The 14,237-nt window shown below is 45.2% G+C and overlaps 1 protein-coding gene across 10 annotated transcripts in view; it reads left to right on the forward strand.

The window, feature by feature from the left end:
• Positions 1–604: 604 nt before the first annotated feature.
• Cald1 (caldesmon 1) overlaps positions 605–14,237 on the forward strand; it is a 180,870-nt gene continuing 167,237 nt past the window's right edge. For 6 of the 10 annotated variants that reach the window (XR_015685320.1, NM_001398578.1, XM_087656169.1 and 3 more), the window contains 1 exon segment: positions 824–943. The gene's annotated coding sequence lies outside the window, so the exon portion shown is untranslated. 10 annotated transcript variants of the gene reach the window in all.

The following is a 14,237-nucleotide window of genomic DNA, read 5'->3' on the forward strand; positions in this document are numbered from 1 at the left end:
CAGAGAAGAGAAAGGAGGACGGGTGTTGGTGGGGAACATCAATAAAGCTCTCTAAAGTTAAGGAGCTGATATGCTAGCTTCCGGCTTCCCCTTTCTTTTCTGGCCAACACTATCTGCTAAAAAAAAAAAAAAAAAAGACGGATACATTTTATTTATAATTTTTGTCAGTTGTTTGGGTAACATACATAGACATATTCTAGGTTAGAACTTAACCTGCGCAACAGACCTGCTTCTTATCCACTTCAGGTTTTTAAACGTGTGCAAATGATTTACATTTATTTTGTAATGAAACTGCTTTGAAAAGAAATACACTATTAAGGCTTCTTCAACTAAAATGTCTCCCTCTCACCCCCATCCTCACTTCCATAAGCATGTCTAACTGTCCACTTACTGTTTCGTGGTGAACTGTACTTTCTTTTTAAAGCTCTATTTGTGTTCTACAAGACAGCCTCTTTCTCCAAGATTAACGTTTCTTATGATTGTTCCTGACAATGGATCCGCTTCCAGGAGGCCCTGCTTAGGATAACCAAAAAAGGGCATGGAGCCGGCTGGTTTTGGCAGCCTGCTCGAAGTTTCAAGCTTTTTAGGACTTGGTTTTTCTGATGAGTGATATCCTGAGCATGCCTAGGGAATGACAGGCATCTGCACGGGCAGACAGCATCACCTTGGCGAGGGTGTCGTCATTGGCTGCCTATTAGAAAAACTACAGGACAATGCATACCACCGCCTGCTGACTGTAAACATAGGGGGTATGTGTTCACTTAGCATGGACTTCTGGGAGGGGCCAAGGAAGGGCGGTCTGCAGTTTTATTGAATAGAGAGCAGTGTGCGTTAGGCTGCCTGCCTGCCTGCCTGCTTGCTCTCTTGCTGGGTTGCTTAAAGGAATCCTTGCTTTCAAACAGCGGGACGTCCTTCTCCTCGGGAAGAAGCTGCAGCCCCAGAGGTAAGACACAACCTTTCTTTCTCCGCCTTCAGGGAAGCTGGAGCTGCTCGACAGGTTTCAGGCAACATTCCTGGCTAAGGTTGCTGGATGTGCAAAAATCTTTCGAGGCAGGCAACGGACCGTGTAAATTCCCAAAGCCAGCCTGGACTTCCCGACCTGTTCCCAGAAGGTCAATGTGATGAGACTTCAAGCTTTGTTTCTAGAGTTGGTGCACAAGGAAGGAGCCCATAGTGACAGGGTCAGGGAGGACGGGCGCCTTTGCCTGGGATGCGCTTTTGTTTCTAAGGGGGATGTGGACTGTACCTGGTATCCTGAGGCCAGCGTCAGTGCGTGGGCTCTTGCTGATCTGTCCCTTTAGCGGTTTCTTTCCCATCTTCTGTCAGCAGACATTTAAATAGGATTCAGATTTTAATAATAATAAAAAAAGCAACAGCAATAGCTTTTACGTTAAGACAAAGAATGTTTTGTTGTGTTTTTTTTGTTTTTTTTTTTTTGTTTTTTTTGCTTTAAGCTAATTTTAACCTAAGTAATGGGTTCCTTTTACTCTGCCACCAGGATTTAAGAAGTGGGTTTTCAGAGATGTAAAGAAATAAGGTCAGAGTTCCAACACTAGCACCAACTCAGCTAATGCCAGTCATCTGCTATTTGCTGAGACAGAAGGGTGCCTACCGCGTCTGTTTTCTATAAAGCTGAGTAGCAAGAGAATGTGTGCGTGAGTGGGTGTGTATGTAGAAATCGTGGTTAACTGCCTAGCAAAAATATTTCTTGAGAAATCTTCATTTCTTTTGGAAAGTGTGCCCATGGGAGTCTGAAGAGATAGGAGCCGAAGGAATGTTCTGGAAAGGAAGGAAAGGAACTTTTCTTTCCACAGACAGACCTATTTGGGCATCTCAAACAGTAGTGCAAGTTGGTAGTAGTCGGTAATGCCTTTTAGAAAGAGCTGATTGTAAAGGGCGGGGGAGTTGCAGTGCTATGGCAATACATGGTCAGAAAAGTAGAACACAAAGTGTTTGGTATTCCCGGATCCCTGCTGGTAACGAGGCTCTGTCCACGGAGCTGTAAACGGAAGCAGCACAGTCCCTTAGCGTTAGGCAAAAACCAGACATGCGTGGCCAGAACTTACTGAAGACAAGGTGCCCTGCAGAAGTCTGATCATTTCAAAAGTAAAGCTCATAGTAAGGTCTAGTGTTTGCAGAGGGCTGCTCCCGTTCCTGTTTGTCCTAGACTATGATGCCTTGCACTTGGAACTTGCTAAGCAAGCCTTGTGTTTAGAAGTATGGGGATAATTTCTTGAGAAGTGACACATGAGAACAGACTGCCCTGTGAGTTTCTTTCCCTGGAGTAAGCGTGAGGGAAAAGCTGCAGGCAGGAAGCTGCAGGCAGGCACTCACTTTGCTCCACTGTTGTCCTTCCTCCTCAGAAGACATCAAGTTCCAAACTCTGTAGAGGGTTTTTAATGTCAGTAAAAACATGGAGAGCAATTTCTTTTTCAAGTGTTCTCTAAACCATGTAGAGAATGCAGTTTGGAGGAAAATCTATAATCTTGGATTTGAGGATAAATTCCTTTTTGAAACCAACATCCTGGAGTCGCTGAAAGTTCATTTTGTCTACGGCCAGTTTCTCCCATCCCCCCTCACGTGCTCCCCACCCCCAATCATTACAAAAACACTTTTTCTGAAATAACACCGAGTATGTTCTCTACACGAAGAGTGAGGGGTTTCAGTTCATGGTGAATGTCAGGCAGTTCTCGATGCTACTTCCTTCCGGTGAAGAACAATCTGGGAAAGGTTTCCCCTAATAGGGAGGTAAATAGAGCTTAATGAAGCCACGGCCTGGAAACTTTTATTCTATTAAAATCATTTAATCAGAAACATAAAGGCAAAGTTCTGGGTGAAAAAAATGCAGAAAGGAATAGAACTTAGAACACAAGGGCCAGGGGATGGGGGATGCATGTACTTAAGTAGTTTACAGGTTAAGTGTGGGGTTGTTACCATAAAACATGCAAATCAAAGATTGCATTAGGCATGTGATTTTTTTTTTACACCAGAGAGAGAGAGAGAGAGAGAGAGAGAGAGAGAGAGAGAGAGAGAGAGAGATATACAGGTTCTGACTTCAGATTCAAGGGTTTAAAGGAGACACCTGAATGAATTTCCTGACAATCCGAGCTATTCTCCATTCTCATTGGTTCCTCTAGCCCCAAGTCTTGTCTGTTCTCTGCAGGTAGAATAGGTTGGTTTAGAAGTGTGCCATAGAAAGTTCCAGAATCTACCTTGGGTATAAACCCTTCCTTGGAAACTCATACCATCCTGTCTGTTTGTCATTCAAGGTAGTATGATTACTGGCTAGTCATTCTTCAGTGAGACAAGACTTAGAGAGGAACACGAGAAGGGTTTCGCCGGCTCCCCATCTGCCTGGTGTCTGTCACGTGGCTTGGAAATGTGGTGGGGTGAGGCCATGGTTGGGGTGGGGTTGGGGGGGGGAGATGCTGACACAGCGGAATGTAAATGGCCTGGTAGGCCCTGGGGAGGAGGTTAGGGAGATGCTGCCAAAAGGATCTTCAAACTCTAAGGAGGCATTTTTTCTGGGTAAATCTCTCAGAGTCCCAAAATAGCACCATCAGCTTCTTAACAGAAAGCCCTTCATCTGCCAAGCCAATGTAGATGCTCAGAGGCTGGGGAGCTGCTCATTAAAGCCATACTCTTAGTTGAGGCTTAACTCACGAGCTCCAAGATGAGAGCTTGATTCTAGTTTTGGTTCCTTTGCTTAAATAACCCTGACCTTTAAGGATGCGATCAACTCTTTGACCTCCCCTGGCATGGCCATCAGGATGCCTCTCTTCCGTCCCATGGTGGTTAAGATGTCCAAAGGACATGACAGGTTTTGTCTCCTCTCCCAATGCTTCCATTTTGAATCTTACGGCTGTTACGCTAACTCTGGGTGGTAACCAGCATTTCTTATCTTCCCTGGAGATCTCTCCTCCTTCCTCCCATTTAAGAAATCTTACAAAGTACTTTCTAGAAACCTGATCCTAGAACCTTAAGAAACTGGTCTATCCCAAGGTTATCTGAAAATTGGCTTTGAAGGTCAGAGGCCAGGAGCAGACAGACAACAGAAGGCAGAACAGGGCAGGCTATCGCTGTCCAGAGCAGTCTCCAGGAACCAGGGGATGTGAGGAGGCAGGTGGACAGGCCAGCGACAAAGTGCTGACAACACACAGGCCTCAGTAAATGAGGTGGCTTCTTTGCCTCCAGCCAAAAGGATGGAATTAATCCCAGCTTGTCATGCCTGGGCCCTGTAGGCAGGATGAGGTAACCGGCTGCACCTGGCTAGGGTTTCTGTCCTTATTGAGACCAGATTTCTCCAGGAGCTACGCCTCTCACCTATGCTGGCTTCATTGTTTGGTGTTCCTAATTTTAACTAAAGCCCGGTGCCACCCTGGCATCCTTATGCCTTAGATGTTCAACGTAGATGTTCGGCTCCCCCATCTCCTAAGCAGACGTGGAGTTTACCTACGTTTCCAAGAGTTGGAAGTCGTCAGGAGCTCAGCTCTAGGATGAGAACCAGACGGCATCGAGTGGGAAGCAGCTAGGGCACAGCCAGGTGTCTTCAAGCAGAGACAAGTTTTAGGTAACTTCAGATAGCATTTCACGCTAGCTAATCTAGTCTTTAGAAACTCACAAGCCTCCTGCCTCAGCTTCCCAAATGGGTGCTGGGGTTACAGATGTGGGCCTCTGTAGCCAGCTCAGGGGTGTCTGGTGGGGGAAAAATGGGGGTGAGCATACAGATATGTAGACCTCCATTCCAAAGAGGAAACCCACGTCCAGGGGAAAAAGTAGTTTTCAATAGGAAGTTTGTTGGGGTTAGAAAAATTCAGAAATGGCTGCTCGAGAGTGGATTCCAAGAGAGCACCATCGGATTAATAAAAGGGTTGCTAAGCAGCAGTGAGGAATGGTTAGACTTTTGTGAATCAGGTGCTCTTTGTAAGTATGCGTCTTCACGTGTATTTTTGCTGGTTTTTTTTTCCCACACACACATATGCAGCAGTGATGGTAGCTTGATACTGTTTACATGTTGTCTCCTGAGGCTTCTGGCACTGCTCTGTGAGTATGCGGATGAAAGCACTTGACCACCAGGAAATCATTTTACTTGGAGAGGAACATATTAGGCAAGAGCACATAATTAGTTCCTTTTAAGCCCACATAGGACATTCTCTCTCTTGTCTCCCAGGACATTTTGCTGGGGAGAACCAGTTAGACTCCCCCAGTGGGCCAATGATGGGGCACCTACGGGCAGGACCAAGGTGAAGGGACAATAGGGACAAGGGCCAGTTGTCAAAGGTGCAATCAGGAGGGCCAGTCTCAGTCAGAAAGGATAGAGAATTCAAAAGAAGTGATGTCAGGACTTCCAGCCAGCTGAGTGTAATCGAAAGAAGAAAGAAATAGTGAAAGAAAGAGGCAAGCAAACTTTCCCAAACTGGAATCTCCCTCAACAAGGCAGCAGTGTGAATCGGGAAAAGACTTGACTCAGAATCATGACCAGTGGGTCCTTCTGTCACTAAGAGTCAGTGGTTCATGGGAAAGGGCGGGGCTATACAATATAGGCTCAATAATAAAGGGGTCTGAGATCCAGAAGCCGACCAGGGCTCAGCTCCACAGAGGATGGGGTTAAAAATCCAGGTGGTTCAAGGACGCCAGCAGGGAACTGTGGCTCTCAACTCTGTGTTCCCATTCACGTAAACTCAGCTACTCTAGGCAGCTGCTCTACCACCTGGAAAATTCCTTGCGTGCTCCAGGTCACAGTAGGGGAAAAGACATTTGATTGGCTCGGGTCCCTCAGCAGAGCAGATGGTCAAAGGCTTTGGCGTATCTCTGTGTATTACTCTATGAGTCTGGCAACTGCCAGACCCCTACCTGGGGACCATCCCTGAGTAAAGAAAAGCTAGGGAGGGCTAACTGAAGCTGAAGAGAAAGTTGGGTGGGGAGGCGAATAGCTGGAGTGACCAACGGCTCTCAATGACTATCATTTGAATTTTTCATATGAACGAGTCTATAGATAGACAAAAAACATCCAATGTGGGTCTCATATTGATCACTCTTAATGGCCGTCTTCATAGGACATAGTAAGCCAACCTCAAGAAAGGCCAACTTGAAGTTGACACCACTAGTAACCCAAAAGCAAAACATCATCCTTTTTAGAGAAACTCTAGAGAAAAATATCCTGAGCTTTGTTGATGGTGAAAAGCTCTCTCGTCTTTGTATAAACCACTGCTTTGCTGTGGCTCCTCCCCTGACTGGTGGCCATCTTTCCAAGTCAGTAAGTTAACAACTGAACAATTTTAACAAAGAAAAATTACGGGTCTGGCGGGGGGATACCTCTGTTGATAGGGACGCTTGTTGCACAAGCGACTTGAGTTTAAATCCCAGCATGGCCAGGTACCTGCAATCCAAGCGCTGTGGAAGGTAAGGGCTGGGAATCTCTGGGGCTTGCTGACTGCCGTTCTAGCTACAGATCCAGTGAGACGCCTTGCCTCCAAGAAACAGAGCAGACAATGGTAGAGAACACTCGACATGCTCCTTTGTTCTTTGCGGGGACATGCGTGTGCGTGTGCCACCACCGCACAACCTGCACATATACTACACATATCCAACAGGAAACGTCCTTTATCTCAGGGCAAGTCACAGTTCTTTAGCAGCCAGTGGAATTTGTGATCTAAGTGATACTTACCTCTCAGCCTCTCGTTTGCTGAACATACTCATGATCAAGGAGGGGGACAGAGGCACCGCATTCTCTTGGTACCAACCACATTGCTCTACTCTGGGACGCTCTTCAAATAGACAACGACAGAGATACATTCAGGAATGAGTATCCAAGGCCAGGTCAGGAGAGACAAACAAACAAGGACCAGATAGGCTATCTGTAGGTGGGTAAGGGCAAGGGAATGGAGCCCCATACAAGTATGCATTCTAGGGTTTGGGGTGCCCTTAGACAGGGATGGGAGGAAGCGCCTGTCTAAAGAGAGTAGAAGTTCATGGAATTTTTAAGATGCCTGTACTTTGAGGTACTATTTAGCTGAGGGAGTGCATGCTTGGTCTACCCAATTGTTAAGATGATCTCCTACACTGTGGCCAAGTCCACGTAGATAGAAAATTGACAAAGATCACAGAAAGAGCCTTGGTTGGCACATCGTCAATACAATCTATAGGTTCCCAGCTCCCGGACCTGATCCCTAGGCAAAGAGATAAACATATCTATGTACACAGGAAGTGATTATGGCAAACCGAGTAAGTAAGGCATATCTCCCCAGAAGAGTTTTGCGCTACTATTTTTCTAATTGTACAGCTACGTTATGACGATGAGAAGCTAAATTATGACAGAGTAGTTGAATTCATACTCACTTCATTATTGATTGATTGATTGATTGATTGATTTAACTTTCCCAATCCCCAGATCTGTGACGTGTACTATTTACTATTGTGGACTAGAAAGATCATCAAGAAATTTGGGCATCTTAAGAAAAACACATTAAGGAACTGGGCCTGTGGATGTAGTTCAACGGTATGTCACTTGCCTGGAGTGCATAAGACCTCGAGTTTGATCCCTAGCACAGAAAGATAAATATATATTAATAACCCACTTTCCATTCTCTAGATAAGAGGCAAAAGTCTAGGCATCCACAGCAGCTACAATTATATAAATACTGTGAGGTGCTTTTGAGTAAGGTTTACCTGTTGTGTTAGTCACAAGATGCAGAAAGCAGGCCACAACAGTCTGTGAGTAGATGTTCAGTGGCCTGACATATAGCAGAATCCCAGTAAATATTTGTTGAATGGAAGAACAACTCATGAGTTGACCAAGGCCGTGTCCTTTGTTAGTGGCGGAGATGATTCTGGACCACACAGCTTTGAAGTTCCAAGCAGTTTCCAATAAGAGAAGATGCTTCTCTTCAGAGATTCACGGGTTCAGTCTGCCTGCATCAGTGGTTCTCAGGCAGCATCACAACCAGATCAATTGCAGAGCCTTTTGACCCAGCCCTGGGTGTTCTAATTCAGTAGGTCTTGCTGGAGTCGGGTCCAGGCATCTGCAGTTTGTAAAAGCTCCTTCCAGGCTCTGATGAAACATCCTGCCTCAGAAATAATTCTGGTCACTGGTGTTTACAGCAACTCATGGCACATGATGGAGTTCATTATTCCTCAGAAACCTATTTTTTGTTTAGCTGATGTCCCCCCTAAAACTTACAGCTGTGTATCCCAAATGCTCCATTTAGCCAAGCCTCTTTGGAAATGTGCTGAAGTATTTATCTGAACCTCCTCCATCTTCCTCTATCCCTTTTTTTTCTTTTTCTTTTACTTTTTTTTTTTTTTTTTTTTTTTTTTGGCTAAGCACAGAACTATCACTCCCATAAGGTCAAGCTTGCTGATGAGATTTCCAGTGTTTGCTTTTGTAAGGTTTGCACTGGAAATGTGGGAAGAATAAAATTTCTCATGGTGTTTCCACGTCTCGTTCCAGCCACTGTTACTAAGTGGAATTTAGGCCTTGGGGGAGGAGCAACTCTGAGAATTTTTCTTTTTATTTATGTCTTTGAGCAACTTTAAAGATCAGTTACTTCAGCTAGTTCCCTTAGCAGGAAAAACAAAGTATATTCTCTCTCTCTCTCTCTCTCTCTCTCTCTCTCTCTCTGTGTGTGTGTGTGTGTGTGTGTCTGTCTGTCTGTCTGTCTGACTCTCTCTGTCTCTTTCTCTCTGTGTGTGTCTGTCTCTGTCTCTTTCTCTCTGTGTGTGTGTCTGTCTGTCCTCGTGTCCTTTTTCCTTTCCTTTTTGTAGTAAGGATAACAAATCCCAGATAAGATACAACCTGTACTCCATGCCTTCAATTTCCCCAAAGCTGGAACCTGCATAGTCCCTAGCTTAGATGCTCTCCTAGGAGGCCCCTTCAGGAGCATTTGGGCAACAAGGGCAAGTTTGGTGTTGCAGGGCAAAGAGTTCACCTCAAGACTCTTCTGGCATTCGGCGGCTCAGAGTAGAAAGAATGCACCATATTCTGAGCACGCAATACACATACGACATTCACTAAAGATTTTACAGCTTAATTTATCCTCTGATTGGCTTGGTCCAATAAGAATGCGAGGATTGGTACTGTGGGTGAGGGCACTTCCCTTCAAGTCTGAAAGCCTGGGTTCAGTTCCCGGTGTCCACATGGCGTATCAAACCACCCCAGCAAATTGTCCTCCGAACTCCACTCATGTGCCATGGCGCATGCCCCTTCCCCACACAAATACATTAAAAAAAAGTTAATGGAAAAAACTGAAGAAAAAAAAATGGCCAGGATTGGTTTCTGGTTTTGCACAAAGGATATTTGCTTTACAAGAGCAGGTGCTTCTGGTGTGCATGTGGGGGCGGGGCCTGTAGAAGAGAAGCTAAAAAGGACCAGCTCCCCTTGTTGTCTCCCCCCACCTACCCGCATCCCCCCTCTCTGTCACTGTCCTCTCTTTCCAAGTTCAGTGTAGCTCCCCAAATTGGAAAAGTTAAACTTTCAAGAATTTTGAGAGCTAGTTGTAAAATATGACCAGTATTTTAAAGTTGACCTTATAAGCTCATCATTTTGTATATATCAAAATATTATATTAAAAATATAAAAATTTGCCCCTTCCTAATTAGCTCACTATATTCTGCTAGTATCAGACCTCTGATGATGTTATATCTGTGGAGTCTATACAATGGAATTGCATGTGATGTTAGAAGTACTAACTCCAAACTGCTTTGAACAGGATTGGTTTGTACCAGTTATGGACTACATATTGCTGGTTATCTACTGTGATTGCCTAGGAAGGCTCTCTGCAAGCCTGTGAGTCCCTTTCCAACCCCTACCCTTTGCCACACACTTCCCCATATTGCTGCTCCTTAACCTTCATGTAGATGGAAGAAACGAGGTTGACTTCTGTACCGCTTTGGGCTTTCCAGGAAGGAAGGCAAAGGTCAGCAAATACGAGTTCTAGGACATCCCCATTCAAGTTGGCAAGCGCACATTCTAACTGGGGCTGTCTAGGAAGTGTGGCTCTCCCTGCTGGGCAGAAGACAGCTTCCACTGTCCTCTTCATCCCAACTTTTAATGGGCCTGGAGTTGCTGCCTTTTATAGGCTAAGAATTCTTTATGTAATGCAGTTAAAGGATTTTATTGTTTCTAAGGCTACATTGTTTATAGATAGATAGGGTTTTTTTTTTTCAATGTTTTAGACCTGGAATTGGATATGAAAAGAAAAGAAGGAAGGGGAGGGAGGAGGAAGATGAATGGGCTAGGATGGGGGAGAGAGACAGGCAGACAGAGACAGAGAGGGAGAGACAGAAACAGAAAGACAGAGACAGACAGACACACAGACTGACAGACACACACACACAGATGGTACCAGCACTGGGCTGCTGGTTAACTTGAGGTCTTATAGGTCCAGGATGGTTACAGAAATAAGTGATTTCAATCCGTTATCCTACTGGCTCGCTGTATGTCATCGCCTTTTCAGCAGAGGTCATCGGAGAACAGCAAAGTAAATCAGATAGCTGGCCCCAAGTGACATACATGGCATATGGCAGAGCAGGAATCAATGCCACTCCCTGATTCCAACCCCACGGCTGTCTGTTCTGTCTTCCTGGGAAAGGGATGGAAGGCAGAGCACGAGGTTTCCGTAACCAATCATTAGGACTTGTCATTGAGCCATACTGCAGTTCAGCTAGACAGACGAACACACTGTCACTCCCTGCCATATAAGGAAGCAGAACTTAACGCCATTCCTTACACTACTGACTCAAGTCAGAAGCTCTGCTTAGAGGCAGACAGGATGAGAATTTTGGCCTGTAGCAACCAGGAGGAAGCAAAAAGCTGGCTGCAGGAATGAGTTTGTGCCTTCTCTCCTTGGAAGCCCAAAAGATGTCAGCAAATGGGTTCTCTGCCGGACCAAAGGGAAAGAAACATCTTAGAATTAGGTACTGAAGGATTGGAGGGCTTGGACAAACATTGTAGCTGTTTTGGCATTCCATTCCATTGTGTCAAATTTAGGTATTTAAAAGACAGAGCTGATTGTGTGAGGACTGGTTACATTGTTGAGGGCTCTACCTCTGCCCTGCTGAAGTTGGGGTTCTCTTGCCTTGCTAGCCACTCTCAAGAGCATGGCTACCTGTCAGACTCCACTTAAATTAGATCTTCTGCCCCCACCTCACCGCATTTTTTCGATCGCTCTTTAACTTTATAATCAATCACAATCAGAACTTAAGAATGCAAGTCTAGTAGTTAATTTCATTGGAGAAACTGAAGCACAAATGATTAAAAGTCTACTCTTCCTGCAAAGAACGCCCGCTCTTCCAGATAATTCTAAGATAACACATAGTCTCCTCAGAGAAAGCTGGGGAATGGATTAAACAGTCCCTTCAACTTCTCCTAACTGTGGCTTTGGCCAGATTATACCTGGATATTCATCTCTAAGACCTACCTTAACAGAGCACTACAAACAGAAGCCAGTTTTGTCATAGTTCTAGATGAGAAGGCCAAGGCCAACCATCCCCAGGTTCGGTTCCTTCTATGGTTGTGAGGAAGGCTATGCTCTAACTGTTCCCTCACAACTAGATAGTCTGGTCCATGTTCCTGTGCCATTTTCTCTGTATGCGCCTTGCCTGTGTCTCCATCCCCTTTCTTAGAAAACTTACAGTATAGGAGCCCACGCTCATGACCCCTCTTTAACTTGATAGTCTCTGTAAAGACCCAAAAGTTTGGGGTGAAGGGGTTAGAAACCCAACTGATGAATTAAACCCAGAATATGCCCCAATTTAAAATCGGGGTAGAAACCCATGCAGCAGTATTCTGAAAGTCCAGTTGCAGAAGACCCTAACTGCTGACTGGATTCTGCCTTCCCTCTAGGTCTGGGACACAGTTTTGCTAGAAGTCGCTTGACCTTTTGAACTTGCCCTTGATATTTACTTTCAGCCTTTCACAATATGGAATTCTGATCTGGTGAAAAGTCAAAAGAGGTCTCTGAAATGACGCACTGAGGCACAACATCGCTTGCTGTGGCCTATCTGTGGAAGGCTGAGAAACCACAGTGCAGACAGTCTGGTATGCGGCCATCAGGAGTGGGGGAGGGGCTGGTGGGAAGGCTGAACTGAAGCCCCGTCTGAGAGGGAGAGAGAGGGAGAGAGAGGGAGAGAGAGAGAGAGAGAGGGAGAGAGAGGGAGAGAGAGGGAGAGAGAGGGAGAGAGAGGGAGAGAGAGGGAGAGAGAGGGAGAGAGAGGGAGAGAGAGGGAGAGAGAGAGAGGGAGAGAGAGGGAGAGAGAGAGAGAGAGAGAGAGAGAGAGAGAGAGAGAGAGAGAGAGAGAGAGGTGAGCTATCCTGGAGCAGCCTGGGAGACAGCCACCGCAGGGGCTGTGTGGGCGTCTGCAAGGGCTAGAAGGAGACAGACGATGGCCATTTTCAGTCAAATTTACAAAGGCTGATCTCGGCCAGTAACCGTGTCAATACAGGGGAAAATATTAGGAGCCTACACATATTTGTGCTATGAATCATTTTGAGTCTTCGTTTCTTCTGTGTCTTCTCTATTCAAGCTTAAAGGGTAAATGCTTTCGGTGCCCTCTTCGCTTTATCTGCGTTTGCTCTGCCACAGCTCGCGGCTTGTGTCCTGTCTCCTTTTCCGGCTTACTTCCTGCGGCACCGTGCCCCTCTTCCCTTTCCTTCTCCATGTATGTCCCAGTTTCGATCCTTTCCGTCAGTCCTCTGCTTCAGACCAGAGCTATCGCCAATTATCCTCCAAACTGGGGGGCAGGAAGAGCTATTAATAGCTTCCCTAGAATAGCAGTCCCAGGCTGGGCGTGCCCCAGGCACACTGGGAGGGATGGTCATCCCCTTTACAGTTTAGATTCTCTCCTCCCTAAACCCCTTTCAGCGACCCACTGTTTCAGTGTCTTTCTTTAAAAGTACTTCTATTCTGATTCATTTACATTTCCTTTCTAAGAACCTGCCCACGGACTTCCCTCTTTCCACCCTCCACACTCCACTTTGTGGTACAACTTTTTGTTTTTGTTTGTTTAATGTAATTTTCTCTCTCTCTTTTTTTTTTTTTTGAGTCAAAGTCATGCTATAGATACCACTTCAGAGTGGAGCGCCGATGCTACAAGCTGCTTAGGGTCTCAAGTAAGCCGAGGCTGATCTGTCCACCATCTCTGCACCTCTCTCTACTCAGGGGTTAGAGCAGTCCCTGCACCGCAAAAGTGCCTATAGCTGTTATATACAGTTATTATGTATATGTATCTTGGCTCTCACAGGGCATACTTTCTGTATGTGAACATATGTGTACACCAGAGTTGAAAATGATAACAATATATTATAAATTATATTCAAAATAAATTATATTCAAGGCTAACTGTATCTTTATTATGGCTTAGTGGTCCGCATTGATTATGCTTTTAAAGTTGTGTGTACAATGACTGCTGTAGGTTTAACATAGGTAGAAATAAACTTTGAGGCAAAAATGTAGAATAAATGTTTACTTAAGTCTCTGAGTGTGTGTGTGTGTGTGTATGTGTGTGAGTGTGTATGTATATGTGTATGTGTGTATGTGTGTATATGTGTGTGTATGTGTGTATGTGTGTGTGTATGTGTGTATGTGTGTGTGATGTATGTGTGTGTATGTGTGTATGCGTGTATGTGTGTGTGTGTGTGTGTGTGTGTGTGTGTGTGTGTGTGTAGGCCACAGGTAAACAGCTGCTATCTCCTCAGTTGCTTTCCACAATTTTTTTTTTTAAGACAGGGTCTCTCACTGAACCTGGAGTGTCCTGATTCAACACTGTTGGCTCACCAGGGGTTCTAGTGATCTGCCTGTCTCTGCCCACCCAGTGCTGATCTTATAGGTGTGGGGTGCTTGCTTGACTTTTTACAGGGGTACCAGGAGTCCAAATGCGATTTCTCATGCTTACACAGAAAGCAGTTACTAAGTAGACCATCTGCCAGCTCTTCAAACCTGATTCCACTTGTGACCAGGCATGTGCAAGTTCTAGGTTATTCTGAAAAATCATTTCAGTTGTCAGGGTAGATGATAGTCTTTAGGTTGCCCAAGGACATTCTAAGCTCCCCTGTAGCTAGAAGGGGAGAAACAAGAACATGATCCCTTTGAAAATGACAGAAAATCAGTTGGTAGCTGTCTGAAGTACTCAATGGTCCAGAGCCATGTCGGCTGCAAGGAGCCATTCTCATCCGTTATGTATATACTTGGAGATTTCAACCAAAAAATGTCTTCCTCCTCTTCTTTTATCAAGCACCCTTA

Source organism: Rattus norvegicus, chromosome 4 (assembly GCF_021556685.1).
Source record: "Rattus norvegicus strain SHRSP/BbbUtx chromosome 4, alternate assembly SHRSP_T2T, whole genome shotgun sequence".
NCBI classification, from domain to species: domain Eukaryota; kingdom Metazoa; phylum Chordata; class Mammalia; order Rodentia; family Muridae; genus Rattus; species Rattus norvegicus.